This window comes from Polistes fuscatus, unplaced genomic scaffold, assembly GCF_010416935.1.
Source record: "Polistes fuscatus isolate 324 unplaced genomic scaffold, CU_Pfus_HIC Scaffold11, whole genome shotgun sequence".
NCBI lineage: Eukaryota > Metazoa > Arthropoda > Insecta > Hymenoptera > Vespidae > Polistes > Polistes fuscatus.
In genome coordinates this window covers 5836715-5855458 of record NW_025113009.1, presented here as the reverse complement: position 1 = coordinate 5855458, position 18744 = coordinate 5836715, and the positions used below count along the sequence as shown (strand labels likewise).

General features: G+C 36.3%; 1 protein-coding gene and 1 long non-coding RNA gene across 6 annotated transcripts in view; both read left to right on the top strand.

Moving 5' to 3' along the window:
• Nucleotides 1–18744, top strand: part of LOC122526394 (serine-rich adhesin for platelets-like) — a 46299-nt gene that overhangs the window by 6526 nt on the left and 21029 nt on the right. The window contains exon 1 of one of the 5 annotated variants that reach the window (XM_043649781.1): nt 2207–2285. The exons of 1 other annotated variant lie outside the window; for it this stretch is intronic. The gene's annotated coding sequence lies outside the window, so the exon portion shown is untranslated. 3 more of the 5 variants (XM_043649776.1, XM_043649780.1, XM_043649778.1) reach the window with 3 other exon arrangements.
• On the top strand, nt 17360–18020 carry LOC122526408. Its single transcript, XR_006306048.1, has 2 exons — nt 17360–17533; nt 17760–18020. It is a non-coding gene; the product is annotated as an uncharacterized LOC122526408 (long non-coding RNA).

Genomic DNA, 18744 nt, shown 5'->3' with positions numbered 1-18744 from the left:
TTTTTTTTTTTCAAACGATATAACGAAATAGGTCATATTTTTCTTGACGCTTTTTTTTTTAGATCAAATTTAGATAAAATTAAACGGCCGATCTAAATAAGCTTGAAGATCACGACAAGTAGAAAATAAGGAATTCCGAGGTAGCCCATTGTTTTAGAAATTTCTTCTTCGATAACGGAAGTCTCGAAAGATTTATATTTTCGCGCTTTTCTAAATCGCTTGCCAACAAAGTGTGTCCAGTCGTTCTGTTTGTGGCGATGTCATGCTCTGTTTCGTTCGGCGGTAGGAACGGAATAGGAAGACATTAAACGCATAACGCTTCTCAAAGTAAAGCCTTTTCTTTCACAGAGTGATTAGTATCGACTAAAGGTTTTTTTCTTCTTATATCTGTATCTGTGTGTCTGTGTCATTAGTTTGTTCAATAATTGTCGCCTCGACCATTCTCATTCCTTGATTAGTCTTAGATTTTCGTTATAAGCGATCGTAATTGGGAACGTGTCCAATTGAAGGAAACGCTTGCCGGCGGATAAATGCCGTCGTTTTTCCATTATTCTCTCGGACAACAGGACAAAGTTTCGATCTTTGTGGATGAAATCGAATGAAGACCATCCTTCCCCTCTATTGACAATAAATCTGATTACGCGAACGTGTTCTAAAGATATATATATATAAATAGTTAATTGGATCAACATTTTCTTGAATTTACATTAAATTTTGATGAAAAACATTTCGTAAGAAGTTTTCGTAACATGCCGGTTTGGTATCGAGATTGCGTTTAAAGGGCGTAACGAGGTGCACGAATCGTTATAAAATTTCAATTTTATTGTTAAATATCGACGCGAATTTGATACGAGTAAGCAAGCCGAGTATATGTATATACAATTTGCCATAGTTCCCTACGTTATGATCAAGGAACGAAATAAAATTGAAAGCAAGCAAGCAAGCAAGCAAGCAAGCAAGCAAACGAGCGATCGTCCGTGAGTAAGCGAAACGCGTGCGAGAGGGAGAGACGAGAGAGACGAGAATGTCTGAGCCCCGGCATGGTTGTCGAGTGCATCCTAGCAGGAAGAACACGGCGGAGAGTATATAAAGCCCTCTTTTGAGAATGGTACCACCACCCTTTCCATGCTCAGGGAATTCATTAAACATTTTCATTTTCGCGCTTGATTTTCTCTCTTTTTTTTTTTTTTCAATTCAAACACAACGATCTCGCAGGATCTCTCTTTCTCTCTTGCAGTATTCTTCCTTATGGTCGTTAATGATCATATTTTTCTAAAAAAAAAAAAACACAATTTTTTTTCTATTGGGTATACTTTCAGACAACTTAATATTCTTTATTTTTATTATTTTATGCGACGTTACTTTTTTAATTAACGCATAAGACAAATTTCGAAAAGATAGATACATGAAATACGAAGGATGTTTAAATAAAGAGAGAGAGAGAGAGAGAAAAAAACAAAGCAAGTAAAAAAATGTAAACGCACTCGCAGTGATGCTCCGAATGTTTTTTTTTATTATCCTTGAATTCGAGAGAAACGATAGGGAGGGCTCCATCCGACCTATCAACAAGAGCTGTTGTAGCCTTCGTCCTCCGGGCTCGGAGAGTTCGACCGAAGGTCTCACCGAGCATTCGTTCTTTCGTCAGCCGTCTGCGAAGTAGTCTGACAGAAGCCGCATCACCGTTTCTCACTTTACCACCAGTCGTTCGCATTTCATCGATCACCGAGGATCGATCTTTTGGCTTATATATTACTCCTTATATTCTGACGCGTTTTATTATTATTATTATTATTTTGTATGTATCGTCGTCTCTCCCACTAACTCTCTTTCCGTTACTTTATCTACCTGTTCTTTTTTTCGCGGAAATATAAATATAATATATCTCACAATTGTATTGTACTTTTTATTTATTTTTATTTTATTTTCTTTTTTTTATATTTTATATTGTATATTGTTTATTATATATATAGTTATTAGATCATTTTATGTCATGCGTTTTCAATTTTGAAAGATTTTAAAATGGAGCCCAAGGCATCGAGGTCGTTCGTTCTTATTTATACGATATATATATATATATATATATATATATATATATATATATGTATCGTATATAAATTTTTATAACTTTGTCAAATTGTCATTTATATTACACGATAGCGAACGAGAAAGAGAGAAAAAGAGAGAGAGACTTGGTGATTCATAGTGATTTAAGAGTGTTTCGAAAGGAAAGAAGAGGGAGATATTTTCATACGTCTCGTTTTTTCTCGCACGTCCGATTATTTTTGGTGAGTAACAATTTCAATAGTTTGTTTGTTTTTTTCTTTTGTCGTTATCGATCTATAGAATAATCGATTATCAAACCTATCAAATAACGTATTTCCGTTTGAATCGAATAGTGTTCTATCTAGTTGTAGGATTTCCTTCTGACATCGTGCATCCTCTTCTTCCCAATACCAAACAATTTTGACCAAAATTCCGGTATTTCCCCCGATTTGATCGCTGTAATTACTCGAACGCGTATTTTCTTCCCCGGGGACATCTTTATTTCCCATAACGTTACCTATTTCCCCCAATTGGTACGGCAAATTTGCCGTTACTATTCGATTTAATCGTCATTTCAATCAGCCATTTCATTTTATTATCTTTTCGTTTCATAGAACGAGATAATCGAAATATACGAATTCGATTTATTGCAAAATTTTCGGGGCAAAATAATTGATCAATATTTTTCAATAATACAAATATTTATTAAATTTCTCATTTTAAATATATATCGTACATTAAAAAGAAAATAATTAATTAATATAATTTGATCTTTTTTTTTTAATTGTTGTCAGTAAATAAGAGTATATATATATATATATATATATATATATATATATATATATATATATATATATATATCTTTTATCACGACGACATCATCGTAAGTTCATCGATGATAAGCGCGTTGAATTGCTTTTCAAGTTGTCTAAAGCTCAAAATAAAAAGAAGAAGGTGCGGCAGGAGAAGGAGAAACTGAAGGTTGATCGCCGTGCGAAATGAATTTTCTCACCGCGAGAATGTTGCTCCGTTCATTGAAAGGAGCCCGGAAATCTCTTTCTCCGCAAACGAAACTCGGGGTACAGTCGTTTGCGAAAATATTCTTCCGAGTAGACTTCAATTATCGGGATCGTTTTCCTTCGTCGAAAATATACAGGGTGGTAAAGGAGCTTACAGTACTCACCGTAGACGAACAAAAAGACATGAGTCTCAAAATCAACCTTTTCGATGTAATTTCATTTCTAACTATTTATGAGCGTTCTCAAATATCGTAAACGAATCTTTTAGCAACACAATAAATGTATATAAAGAGAAATTTGTTTAGAAATAAATTAATTCGAGAGATTTATCGAGATAAATGTATTCTAAAAATAAGCAAAAATGAATATTAATATCAACAAATATTAAAACGTAATACTCAAACGTATTAGATCATAGATGTTCTATTACGAATTGAAATTAATCGGAGTAATCGAACGTTTCATACTTAATGACCTAATATCTACAAATCATAGATATTCTGCATATCTTCCTTGCTTCCATTTGAATGCAATTCTAACGTAATACGATATCATAGATAACGTATAGACACGTATATACTAGTCTATTTCTAAACAAATTCCTCCGTTTATTCGTACATACACGCGTTGGTGGTGTACGTCAATACATTAGAATAGATTTTTATACATTCGGAGGATGACTTAGGTCTATTGATAGATAATTACAAAAGTCTCTTGGATTTCCGGCGGATATCAGTGATTGTCCAGTAGCAGCACGAAGAAAATTTCTTTTTGCATAAATTATTCTCTCACCATAGTGATAAATGATTGACGATGAGAGATAAGTTGAGAAAATATATTCTCTGTCAACTTTTCAACGAATTGTTCTCTCTTACGATTAGAAGAGTCAAACGTATTGAAAACTTCATTCTTTCTCTTTCTTTCTATCGTGTTCTCGATACATTATAGACTATATTTGAAATCGTCGAATTATTTCTCGAGGTTTGACGATTAAGTCGTTCTGAATTCTCAGAAGAAGAAGAAGGCGACGAAGAGGTAAGGGACGTAGAGGAGAACCTGGGGCTGCTCATGGCAACAACGCAACAGAAAGCCAACGGGGCAACGTTCAAATATCGCAATAAAGTATTAAACAAAGGAATCCAGGAGGAGCTGAAGCAAGACCGCGGTTACTGAAGCGAAACGCCTCGAGTGTTTCTTCGTCTTGAAAGGACTCGGTAGGGGCCTCCATTCACAATGCATCAATGCATCAATGCATCAATGCATCCCTCTTTCTCTCTCTCTCTCTCTCTCTATCGGTTCCTCCGAAACTCCTTTAAAAGTTTTCCTCTTCTGTAATTCCATTTTCTTTTTTTCTTTGATAGAATTAACTGCGTCATAGGAGTAACTGTTTCATAACTGTTTCATCGTAAGATTGACGATTTGAATGTTAAACAGCAAAAGGGAAGTTTGCATTTGGTAAAATGTAAACGCTTTAAAATCAGATCGTCGAAGTTTGTTCGATCGATTTTCTGGATCAAGTTTACCCTAGTCGATTTGGAAAGTGGGAGTGGGGGTGGGGGTGGGAGTGGGGGAAAGGGTAAAAAAGGAAGGAAGAAAAATAAAATGCAAACCATTAGCGACGGAAGCGAGTATCGTCGACGAGCAATCGCATTAAGTCCGCTCTTTGAAGAAGCCTAAGAGCCAGGAAGCCGAAGGTCGACGGCCGTGTCGCATTATCCTCGGTAGGACGCTTAATAACATTTTTCATGTCCTTCCAACGTGGTCAAGGAGAAGAAAAAGAAGAAGAAGAAGAAAAAGAAGGAAGATTAAAATAAAAGGGTAGAAAAAGATAGAAGAAGAAAAAAAGATCTTCTCTCGTAGAGATCTCAACTTCCATTAATACCATCGAACCATAGGAATTTAACGATTTAATTTAAGTTCTTTTAAAAAGGGATTGATAAGTCAAGTGCAACGTCACAAATTAGAGTAGAACGGAATAAAGTTTCTCGTTTACGTTAACGAGTTTAAACTCAACGAGCATTGCCGTATACGACCTTTTTCTTTTTTGGTTGATTTCGTTTCTTTTTTAGTCGGCGCCATTACGTTTGGTGAGGAGGGAGGGGTGGATCGTTTCAAGCGGGTAAACGTCGTATTTGATACTTCGGAGTAACGAAAGAAACGAAACGCAAAATGGTATAGCGCGAAGAACTTAATTGATATTTTAATCTTCTTAAACTTGGTGGCATAAGTCATCGCGATGGTAGTTCCCGTAATAAAAACATATCGTTCGTGAAAAAAGTCGCACACAAAGAAGACGGCGGGCGGGGATCCTTACTTGGTGCGAACCTCTGTTAGTTGTATGCTGGAAACCATGAGAATCACTGTTGGGTGTATGTCTGCCATCTCTTCCAGCGAGGGACCCATAGACTAGAGTGTAACTTAACCGCAAACTCGGTGAATCACCCGAAGGACGGTCTCTCTTTCTCTCTCTCTCTCTTTTTTTTTGTTTCTCGAGGCTCCCTCTCGAAGAACTTGAGAATATCTCGTCTTAATACCTCGAAGAGAGTTGCAATAAACTCTTTGGATCTCCGACTATCGATCCTCTCTTTAGATTTCTCTCATCGTTGTCTTTTTTTCCCGAAGGACTTAATAAAAAAAGAAAGAAAGAAAGAAAGGAAGGAAGGAATAGGAAAGGAAAGGAAAGGAAAAGATACACAGAAGGAGAGGAAAAGAAAAGGAAAGAAAAAAAAAACGAGGAAAGGATTTTAGCTATCCCTGATTAAAAGTGTCTCGCAGTCTTGCCAAGTCGATTAAAGCCACTCCAAAAGGAGCAAACAAGTATTCTTATCAAGATACACGACGTACAAATGATTTTTCATTGTTACTCCTTCTTATCTTTACTAAGAGTAGGATCTGAAGATATCTGTTGTATACAAAGGACCGGTACAGAGAACTCGTTGCAAAGACCAGTTGAACGCGCGTCGTCAAAATTAAAACTCTTTAAACCGAAACCACGTTAACAACGTATATTTTCATTTGTGTATTGGTATATATATGTGTTTCGATTATTCTTTAAAAGCTTTCCAGACGATTTATTGTATTCATTAGCATGGAAAGTCCATTTTGTGTTGCTTATCCCATCTAACTCCCACGTAGGCTCGTGTCAACTGACTTTCTGTGCTTAACCTTAGATCCTTTATATTTTATATACATACAACGTATGTGTGTGTAGGGTGATAGTAGTAGGGTGGGTGTAGTGGTCAGAATATAAAGTTTATTAAGCATTCAACTCATAATAGGTTTAATGAATCGGACGATCTCGCGTGCGTGTATATCCGTATGTATGCATGCATACAGGGTGTTCTAACGAAAAGTCAAATATCTGAATTATTAAAGGTCTAAGGATTTTCTTTTTTATCAAATTCTAAGGACGGGTCAATTTTGTTTTTAAACAGAGATAGATCCTTGTCTAATAAATTTATCTACTTTGGGCTAGGTCTTCTTAGAAATCTTAAGTGGCATATCATTTGCAAAATTTATTAGTTTTGTAACAATTTGGCCGGATACTTTTGAGACACCCTATATATATATTTATATGTGTGCGTGTATTCGAGAGAGAGAAAATTCGCGAGCAGGTATAAACGTCAGTCGTCGTGCTTCACCGGCGAAATCGCCCGAAGGAATATTTCTTTAGAGAAAGAAACAGAATTCGCGAAAGAAATAGAAAAGATGAGATTGTTCGGTAATACGTCGGTGTAATTGTGGTAGAACATGGTTTCTTTTTTTATTTTTCCTTCTTTTTCAAAGACGAGTCTAATCGTTTAACGATCTTTCTCGGGCTCGCTATTAATTGTCCATTACAATTATTATTATTATTATTATTATTATTATTATTATTATTATTATTATTATTATAATTATTATTATTATTATTATTATTTTATTTTATTTTATTTTTTAGTTTGTTTTTTCCTTTGAATCTATAAACGAAGAAAGAATAGTCGATAACTAACTTTGCAACCTGTAATCAAATGGATCGATTCATACCCCGCGCCTTATGTGTTATTCAAATTTATGTATACGCGTAATTATATACGCGCAAATTAAATTTCAAATTGAAATATACAGGGTCGGCCTAAAGTTCTTAGGTTTTTTTTTTTTTTTTTTTTTTTTTTTTTTTTTTTTTTTTTTAGAAACTTTTGACTATAGAAACTCTATATATAATATACCAAATTAAAATATATTATATACATGAATTTGTCACAAATGCGTTCTATTTTTTTATTTTTTGTTAAATTTTTTCATCCGCTCTTCTAATCTTCGATGTACCGTAATCGTTATGCATTGTAACGCGCTCGCGAAAGAAACTCTCTGCAGTAATTTCCTTTCTTTTCTTTTCTTTTCTTTTCTTTTCTTTTCTTTTCTATTTTTTTTTTTCTCACTTCCATACACCGTTATGCGGTTTTACCGTAAAAGTGTGCTATATTTGCGCCTATCGTCGCGCCGTTCCAACTACCAACAATGTTTCTAATCCTTTCCTTCTTTCTTTTCTTTCTTTCTTTCTTTTTTTTTTTTATTATTCTTTCATCATATACTATCGTGGAATTAATGTATATTTCATTAATCTTTTATTTTCTTTAATTATCGACGATGCGTTTAATTATGGACGACGTGTAACATCGATAGCCAAGTCACGCGAGTTGCCTTTTACTTCTTATTTTCATTTTACAAGCGACTTTTAGATGTTGCCGATAGTTGTTAATCAGATATTTTTATGAATTTAATATCGGATTTATTAGAAAATTTATTTGCAAAGGGAAAATTATATTTCTATTGCATTTTTTTATTATATTATATATATATATTAATAAAGTTGAAATGGGTCTCTTTCATGTTCCTTTTTTAATATTTTTCTTGTTCTTTTCATCGAGGAGATAAAGAACGTCAAAATGATATGTAGAAGATAAATACGAAGTCTTAGAGGTGTTTTAATCGAGACCGAGTCCAAGATTACGGTGGAAAAGCGTTTTCAGAGATGCGTCTCCCTGCTTTTATCTTTTTTTTCTTATTTTTTTTTTTACGTTTATGACGCTAGCGAGTTCTAATTTTAGCGGACGTACATACGAAGGAAGAAGGCTCGCTAATGTTTCGAGCATTCGTATCTGACTCACGATGATGACATTCCTCGCATCGCTTGCCGGAAGAATTTCATTTTTGACCGAAAAATAAAGAAAATCAAAATCAAGGCAAACGCCACGAGAGAGAAAGAGAAAGAGAGAGGGGGGGGTGGAGGGGTAGGCGTCTCCTTCTTTAATAAGCCGTGAAATTGAAAGGATTAAACTTTACTACTTGTTCAATAGTGAATACTTTGATTACTTTTTCCAACATTTTTGAAGTTATTCTTTTAAACGAATTTTATCATTTCTAAAATTATCGATTTATTTTTCACAGCTTTCGATTTGACAGTTACACGAAAGAACAAAATCTTTTCTTGTTTTTTTTTTCTCTCTTTTCAGTAAATAGTTTTCATCGTACGAAATGCATAGAATAAAAATCGTTTTATTATGAACGGTAAATAAATGTAATTTAAAAGTTGTGATTGCACTTTTTGCTCGAGGGAGAAAAGAGAGTAGTTTAGTTAGTTTTTAGGTGTTAGTAGAAGTTTGTCTGAAACTCGTGTTCGTATCGACGTGTCTCTTAGGTACTCTCATTCTCTCTTGTCCCTTTTGCATGGCCGAAAATACTGCGAATACTGATCCTGGTGTTCGCTATAGTAATAGTCCCTGTTTGAACGGTTTTAACAGCTGAAAAGCATTACTCGGTGCTGGTGCTGGTGGTGCGAACATCTTTCTCGGCGGTCGACGACCTCTTACGACGGTTTTCCTAATGATCCGTTTACTAGCTGGACTCTAGATGCGTTCCAGGTATCGTAAAGTTGCTTCTTTGAAAACGATTGCTGCATCGGAAGTCTTCCCTTCGGTTTGCAACAATTATTTACAACGATTGCGAGAAAGGAAATGAAAAGATTTCATTTTTAATAGAAAACATCATCTCCTTTTCCTCTTCCTCCTCACCCCTCACCCCTCATCCCTCGCCCCTAGCCACTAAAGAAAACTTTCCTTTACTTCTAACTTTGTGACACTTGAACGTGTCATTGAAGAATTTCGGCGAATAAATCAAACGGAAATATTTCGAGCGGTTCGGCGTATCACGGAACGGAATGCGAGCAAAATAAATTGGATCTTAGCCAAAGAACAGCCCCCCCCACCGTTTTCTCTTTCTCTTTCTCTCTCTCTCTCTTTCTCTCTCTCGGAAGATATCAGTAGGTACTTATTTCTTGGTAGGATCCATTCAAAGAACATTTTCCGTCTCTCGTAAAAGTTTTCAAAGGATTATTTAGAAAATTATGAAAATATACGAGTAATATAATCGAGACGGACCACACGACCCTTTGTGCGATGTTTCGCACCACCTTGTATTCATCAACCCAGACTGTCGGAGCTTGGATGATGTCATCCTTTAAATTCTCTTATGGGGAGTGGTTAATCGTTGCGGGACGAGCAAAAATATCAATTATTCTCTTTCTCTCTCTCTCTCTTTCTCTCTACATATATATACGTGCACGCGTTTATATTTTCCACATGCTTTTGACAAACGTCATACAAGCACCATCTGGTATGCTTCCTTGTTCGTCGGAAAGTGTCGACGCGTCGCCCTTTCTTAAACCCTTAGTTTATTATTATATTTACGTTAATGAGAATCGCGACGAAAAATTGTTCATCCAATTGCGATAACAACATGAATGGAAATTCCATAGAAATTCATTAGAATTCGTTATTGATAATTCTAACGTTGCTGAAAAAGGAGAGAAGGTATGAGAGCTTGGAAATTGGATTGTTCGTCACGATTCTATTGCGCACGCACCAAACGCGCACAAAACACGTTCCTAATTAGTCGACTTGGGTTGCGTTGGTATGTCACAATTATTTTCTTCGTACTATTCGTCCAAAGGCACGTACCTTACATTATTCCCAATATATCAAACGGATCTTTCTTCGAAACAATAGTTTGTACTTTTGAAAAAAAATGTCTATTATTTTTTTACAAACTAAAAAAAAATATATATATACAAACGTCGACGTGTTGTATATTTGATAAACGTTTTGAAATTTGTTGAATTTACCGAGACATATAGTTAGAAACAAATTATACGGTAACTGTACTCCTACCGGTATTCGTCACTTCCGGTTTGAATTTCGCGTTACGAACGAGGGAAGTATCAACTTTGTTCTACATATATACTCTCGTTAGTCCCTAATTCTTTCTCTCCCTCTCTCTCTCTCTTGCTAATTTTCATTATAAAGTCAAAGTTATTTAGAAAGGAATTTTATATTTTAGTAAAAGATATAAAATATATACATATATATGCGAGAGATCTTGGAAAAGTTAATTACACGAAAAACAGGTATTACATTTTATCGTTACGAATAGGAATGATAAACGTAAAGATAAACAATAGTGTCGGGAAAAGAGATTCGAAAATAATATATATAGTATATATCCTATAAGATTAGAATTAAAAGAAACGTTACGCAAATTGGAGCGCCGGATTGTATTCGAAGCATCTTACAGGGAGAAAGGCTCTCTTAAAGTCGGACAAACTGAAATCGCTCAGCCATAATGATCATACTATGTTCTTAAATTCTCCGACTCTCATAAAGTTAAAAAAAAAAAAGACCATATAGATATAGAGAGGGCGAGAGAGAAAGAGATAATAAAATAAAATAGAATAGAATAGAATAGAATAGAATAGAATAGAAGAGTAAAATCGTTCACTCGAGTACAATGAGAAAGGCAAGGAGAAGATGAGCCAAGAGAGATGAGATGCATCGTTCGGTTCCGCTTCACTCTGATCGCAACTGCCGAAGCTAAACCTTAGAAAAGAAAATAAGTACAGTCGTTCCACTCGAGAAACGTCGAAGAGAGATAGATATGTTCATCTATTTTATGCTTGTCTAGACAAACCGTTCGTTCGGTCCTTTCTACATAGCTTCTCTCTCTTTCGTCGATTACTGACGACTATCCGTCGTTTTTCGTCGCGTGTCGGCGAACTTAAATCGTGTCGCGTCTATTAACTGTGGTCAAGGTTTTACTTATTGTTAGTCAGATATCGGAGAACGGTAAGCTCAATTAGGGTATCTAAAACTTCTCCTCCCCACCCCTTATCCCGTCGTCGTCATTGACTCTACTTCCTTTTCTTCTCTCTCTCTCTTGTTATTTCTTTTATTATATTTTTTTTAGTTTTTTTTTATTACGTTCGATTCAACTTCATATCACAATCGATTGATTAATCATGCAGTAGTAAAATTAATATGTTCGAATATATATATATGTGTGTTTTATAAATTTGTGTTTTTTTTTGTATTTTGTATTTTAATATCATAAAAATAATATTAATATAAAGTTTTTGTTTTTCGCCTCGTCAAATGAATTGCTCGATCGGTCTTTAGTTGTTAACAGGGACGAAAACGATTATCGATTAGATGAAAATAATGTTAAGAAAAGAATAAGAAGGACGGGATCGGTGTTCTAGCCAAGGAGAAAGGCATCTTTCGAGTTAGGAGCAAGCCAATGCACTCGGCCATGAATACCTTGTTCTCGAATTCCTGGTTAATGCAGAAAAGAAATCGGTGCTAAGCTTATCGTACCATTCACCGATTATAAGTTGAAAATATGAACGAAGAGAAATTCAGTATCTCGCCGGGCTCGAGCCGCGAGTTACACGGTACTTTCAACGTGTTGTTCTCCTTATTTCCGTTTGTGTGTGTGTTTTTCTTTTTCTTTCTTTTATTTTGTTTTTGTCGTCAATTATCTTATCCATAATTCGTGCGATTAATTAAAACATTTTGTTCCTTTTTTTTTTCTTGTTTTAGCAATTCGTGTTACAAGTGTTATTTATTTATTAAACGATGATAACATGTCGTGTTCGTTATAATTAACGATATCTTCCGATAACAATTAACGAGACATTTATTTTAGTGTAAGTCTATAAAAAAAGGGAAGTTCGTTATCGTTCTTCGTTGCATAGAAAAGCGACAGATTAAAAGCAGGTGAGGGCACGTCTAGCTCGAAGTGACACCAATGCACAATATCATCGGATTTGTCGTGCATCCATAATATTCTCCAATTATCCCGGTGAGTCATCGAGTCTCCGTTGCAAAGCAGCAGCAGCAACAGAGCAGGCAGGGCCCTGCCTGCATGTGTCATCAAGATCGAACGGATGGCATTTGTTTAGCACCTTTCAATGAATTATTTCATACGGGATCATCGTCGTTATCCTTTGAAATCGTCGATACGGCGAAGATCGTTAAATAAGAAAAGAAAAGAAAAGAAAAGAAAATGAGGAGGAAAACGGTTCGCATAGTTACGCAAAGAACCCTTACGCTAGGAGTAATTACAATATCTTCGTTAAAAAGAGGAGAAACAAATATTTGTCTTATCGTTAGTATTTTTGTAAAGAACTGCTCTTATTGTCATCGCCGTTGCAGCCTCCGGCGTAACTCGTAGTTGTTATTTATCGAAGTCGACGACGTCGTTAGTGAAAAAATCCCCTACGATGAGAATCTTAACGAGTCTTTTTTAAATATCTCAGAGAGTTTTCGTTGATCTATAACGTCGTATAAGAACGTAGAACAAAAAATAAATCTAATATCGTTTTACAATATAGGTAAAAAAAATAAATAGAAAATAGTTAGATAATTGTCGATACTTTAATCGGTTATTCGTTTTACGATATATCCGGGTCCTTTCGGGTCAATAGAAATATTTTCCCTAGGATCGCGGACACTCGTCGACAGGGCTTCGGAGATTTTCCGGTCTCTGGTATTTTGGCTAGGTTCCAACGCGCCAAGTTTTTCTCTACAATCCAACAGCACAGGGCTGATACTCAAATCCTATTTATTTGCCGTAGAGCTTATTACATCTTCGTTCTTTTTTCTTTCCTTCTCCTACCTTGTAACATAAAGACGTGTTTGATAGCGAAATAGAGAGATTAAAACATTCCTTTACTTCTTCGACATCGACTTGTTCGAATATCTGTCATTCCATTCGAATAGTATTGAATTCTTGCTATCAAATTCGATTATCTCGATTAACGTTGGTGGTAGTGATGGTGGTTGTATTTCGTTAACCAATTATGATTCTTCTTTTATCAAATAGAACGCGAAACGAATCGTATTAATCTCTTTATAAAAGGGATACGAGGATAGGGTTAAAATCTGTTTATATGTATCGTTCATACACTCGTACAAAGTTTTATGATATGTACTCGAAAATCGAGGGCCTGATATACGCACGCGTTTTTACGTATCGACGTCAGGTTCTTGGTGATTCATGCTCGTGGAATGTACGATGTGGTAATCGTCATGAGCAGAAACCGTGAAGAGAGAAGAAGGAGGTGGAGGAGGAGGAGGAGGAGGTAGTACTAGATTGGAGGTACAAGAAGAAGCAATCGACGTAGCGTCTGCACGCTTCGCCGATTCCCTTCCACCATTTCCACTTCTCCGAGAAGTCGCCCGGATGTTACGTCACGTTTGACCCGGTGCAACTTGGAGTCTCCTCGGCAGCGTTAGCTGTGCACATTGCACCAGGTCTCTTTACATATATACCGGTTTCTGTCCCTATAATACCTTAGAGAGAAGATGTTCATTTATCCGATATAAATCCTTATGGGGTTTCGAAACCTTTTGTTTCATACGAATTTCTTTGATCTCGATATTTTGTTATGTCGATTAAAGAAATGCTCGTTTGTCAAGAAAACGGTTAATATGATATTTTAATGAGACGGAACGAAAGTACACAATCATCGTCGTTTTGAAAAAAACAAACTAAAAACCTTGGCACAACTCTTTATGTATTATACCACCACAGTTACTTTTCGATATTGTCCTCGAATAAAATCATTGACATCGTTTCGGACAAGTTGATCGTATCCATAACCGGTACGATTTATCTCGATTGAAATTACCCTGTTGCTATTTCTATGTCTCTCTTTATTTCTTGTCTTTTAAACTGAATAATTAAGTTATTTATCGAGTGTTCGAGATAATTTCGACGTTAACGAGTTTCACACTTTGCGCGAGATTATTTATAGTTATAACGTTAGTATGATTAAATGGTCGGACTAATTAATGGATTATAAACTTGTCGGTGCCCAACCCTAGGGGAAAAAACAAGAAGAAGATGAGGAAAGTAAAAAAAAAAAAAAGAAAAAGGAAAAAAGGGCGTGTTCGTTTAGAATTACTCAGCACGCTAGGAAGAACTAACACGTGTGGCAAATCGATGCTATTTTCTAACCTTGCTCCAGTCTTAACCCTTTCTTTCTCTCTCTCTCTCTCTCTCCTTGGGTACTTTTAATGTAATTTTCGAGCACGTTGGTCGTTCTCGTTAGCAATCTTTGTCTCGTTACCCTATAGAAGCCAACGTAATAGGTAAAACATTTTTCGTTTGACGTCGATCGTAGACTTTAGTAATACGAGAAGGGAAAACAAAATTCAATTTCTTGATAATCTTAAATTCCCATGAACGAAAGCGAACACGATGAATTTCATCTTCTTTGGAATAATTAATCGTTAATAGTCCATAACATTTTCTAATTATCTTTGCTTAATTGTTCGCAGCATGCATATATCGAGCTACGTTTCAATTAGATTATAAAGGCAAGTATAATACAAGGGGTCTCTCATGTTTCCGAACATGAACTATACGTTGGTAGAGTGAAGTAACGAGCAACCGAGCAGGACCAGAAAACCGGTATGGAGTTTTATTCGACGAGAGACGGGAGATAAGCCCTTCTTCTTTCCCTTTCTTTCTCTCTACACCCCTCCCTCTCTACACTTCTCGTCTCTTTGGTATTAATCGTGCAAAGAATTACGTAGGTTGTAAGAAACTCGTTAGGTACCAAATACTTTTTTTTATTCGAGTACACCCACCGGAATCGTGATTTTGAGAGAGGAAAAAAATCAAAACAACAATCTTTTCTTATCGGTTATATTGTATCTTTTTTTCTATTTTTTTTCCTTTTTTAAAGAAAGTTTAGGAAAAATTGAGAAGAGGGGGGATCCCTCCATCGATCAATGTTCATTCTCGCGTATGATATATCGACGTATAGCAAATCAACGGACCGTGAGAACTTGTCGATTCTTCCATTAACGAGAAGAAAGAATCCTAACTGTTCGTGCCTTTCGATAAAAGTTACATATATATATATGTGGATATTGGAGAATAGTATTGAAAGGCCAACTCAAAGTTAAAACGAAACAATGCTATTGCGAAGTCGATTATTCCAGTAACCGTTTTAGAATTTTATCCAAGTTGAACTTTGTCTTTTTGAACTTTAGTTTCTCACACATACATCATTTTTTTGTGTAGTTATCATCAGACTATCTTGAGATGAGCGTTGGTTTCGATATCGTGTATATAATAAAAAGAAAGTTATGTATGTAAGCAGGAGAAGAGATGTAAGCCAAAGAAACGTTTTATGTATGAAGGGTGAATCCTACAAATACATATATTAGCTAGGATCGAAGGGGGGATTCTGTTATTTCTCTTGGGGACAGAACATGTAGCAAATCTCATTGAGGAAACTTAGATTGTAGAGATGTTAGATTTTCACCTTTAATAGTAAATCAGAAAAGAACTGTATACTATGTTACTTGAAAACAGGAATCTCGGTGGTCGAGGGGAAGGAGGAAAAGAAGGAGGTGGTAGAGGGAGGTGGTTGGTTGGTTGGTTGGTTGGCTGGCTGGCTGGCAGGCTGGCTGGCTGGCTGGCTGGCTGGCTGGCGCGAGTCATCATCGATCGTACTCGTTAAAAAACTTTCTACGGTGAAAGTCCGCCGGGGTTTCTCGAATGCAGAGAGAAAAATAAATGACTCTTACGTGGCGTATCGGTGAAAATTTGCCGATCGAACGGCGATTTCGCTCGCTCGACGGCTTCGAGTTTCTCTTCTCTGTGGTCTTCGACTACTTGAAAATCCTTGATGTTTCTATTGTACGAACCGCGCAATATGAGATTTCTTGTACAACCACCTATCTCGATATCTAATATCTAAAAATGATAAAATAAGAAAAGAAACTAAAAGAAAAGAAAATTTTTCATGTGAAAGGAGTATAAAAAAAAAAAAGAAAAGCAGAGTATTGTTATAAAATAATAAAGTATTTGTAGAGAGAGAGATATGCATCCGGTTCCTTAAAAGATGAAGAAGGTTCGCGCGTAGCAACCAGTTGGGGGTAGCGAGAAGGAAAGGGTCGCCGAACGATGACATTGGTTAGCGAGGGTGAACGCCGGCCAATGAGATTGCTCGGTTGTTTCTCTCTCTCTTTCTGTCTCGGTTGACGGCGAGCGAGGGTGGCGTGACTCATCGGTGCGTTACGGTTTGCTTCGGCGTTCCCTCGGTCTCGCTCGGTCTCGCTCGGCGGTGGCGACATCCGGCGGTAAGGGAACGCTCCTCAGTCGATCGCGACACGCCACGCCCGGCGCAGCACTCGAGTTAGACGGACTCTGCGACTACAAGTAGTTCTTATATTATTTCGCGATTTAGATTCCGCGCGCTTTCTCTTGTAATCCTTTAATTATAAATCGAAGTAACCTCTCGTCTCGTTTCATTTACATTTTGGTCTTGTTTCAAGAAGAAATATCATTTAATTAACCAACCCCTCTGCGATCGTCTTTACGAACGCGCGCGCCAGACTCGTTGGAGTCTGCGCGAGCACGCTCTTATCTCGCCGCAAGTTTGCTTTGCCTACGACGACTTCGACCGGCTTAGGTGACAGACCGATCAGTGTTATTGTGGCACACGTCCTACCGACGAAAACTCATTTTTTACAACCCCTCACCCAACCCCCCCTCTTTTTGGGAAAGTGAGTCCTCCCTGTCAATTATTTACTTATTTTTTTCTACTTTCTTACTTTGTATTTCAAATTTTTGAATATTCTTCGAAGAGAATTGAAACGTTTTTCAAGTCTCCGCTTATGTTTGTTTGTTTTTTTTTTTTCTTTTTTTCCATTGGATTATCTGCGAGTGCATAATTGAACTACTACTATTGGTCGATCTTTTATGAATGTTTTATCGTCTAGTCGAAAGTATTTCAAATTTTATTCAATATGCAATCGATAAATCTTATTAACGTTATTATTAACATTTTAACACCTTTTTTATGCTTCATTATATTTTATTTTCTTATCAGATAGTAAATATCTATTTTTTATATATAATGTATTTAATATATGTATAAAAAGCGTGTTTATTCGTCTAACAGTATTAGAAGAAACAGGAAGAGCGAAAGGAACTTATAAATTGTCCGCGAATTTTCCTCGGTCGGTAACACGCCGTAACACGCGCATACACACGCACATTCTAGACACGTACATACATACATACATACACTTCTAAAGATATGAAAGTATATAAGCCACGGAGCATGGAAACTATAGGTGCGGCGCTTAATTGCATTTTACCTTATCATAAAACGCGATTAAATCTGTACAGAGGCGCGGCTAAGAACGAAACGTCGGGGGATGAGTTTAGTTTTATTTGATCTAATCGTTGATAGAAATATTTCAGAAAATTTATAATTTTCTTGGAATCTTCTTTCAATCATTTTTTTTTTTCGATAACAAATACATGCTTTGAACGTGTGTAACGTAATACTATTTCTAGGGTAGAAAAGAAAACAAGGTAAAAAAGAGACCGAAAATAAAGAGGATCGAACCTACGAGTATTTCTATAAAGGGAAGCTGCGATATAAAAATTGCATCTAACAATATGCATCCAGAAGGGAGAAAAAAAAGAAGAAGAAAAGAGCCGGTCAGGGCCGACGAGCAGTTCAACGATCGTTCCGCGGATGGGACTTGATTTATGCGCGAGCTATCTGCATAATTCATACAGTTATACGGAACACGATGTAACGAGAGAGAAAAAGATAGATAGAAAGAGAGAGAGAGAGAAAGAGAGAGGAGAATTAGACGGTTAGATGCATCGAGCCATCGAGCTTAGAATTAGTTGACGCGCGTGAACGCTCTCGATGATATGTTGATCGCCGATAATTGCAAACTTGCTAATGGTGTTTTATGAATCACGAGAATGAGTCAGCACAGCGTTGCTAGACATTTAACATTAGACTTGTGAATGAATGTTTTCGTCATTTCCATATCCTTTCGCATGGTTTAGGATTTTCGTGTCGATAAGTACGAAATATCGATTAGAAACAAAGGGGTAGAATGACGTCACGATGTGGATTAGGGGTTGTTTTGATGAATAAATTTGGATGGCGTGATCGAAAAACTTTCTTCCTGCCTATCCTCGGAAATGATAGATAGCATTCATTTTCTACCCTAACGAAATTCGTCTAATTCTATTTCCTAGATAAAGATAGTCGTTGAAAAAGCAGACTTATTTGTCATTTCAATTGATATACTCGAGGAGGAAGAGAGAGTTGTCACGCGTTCTGCCAAATAGGGGTGCCCAACAACCCTCCGAAATAGCACGTTTAAGTGGATCGATAAAAGAAGGGATTTTCGTTTAGACTTTTATTTAGTCGTTTAACAAAATGGAATGAATTAAAGATTCCTAACATATATATATATATGTAAATGTATATATTGAGTGTACATATCTATATATATATATATATATATATATATGA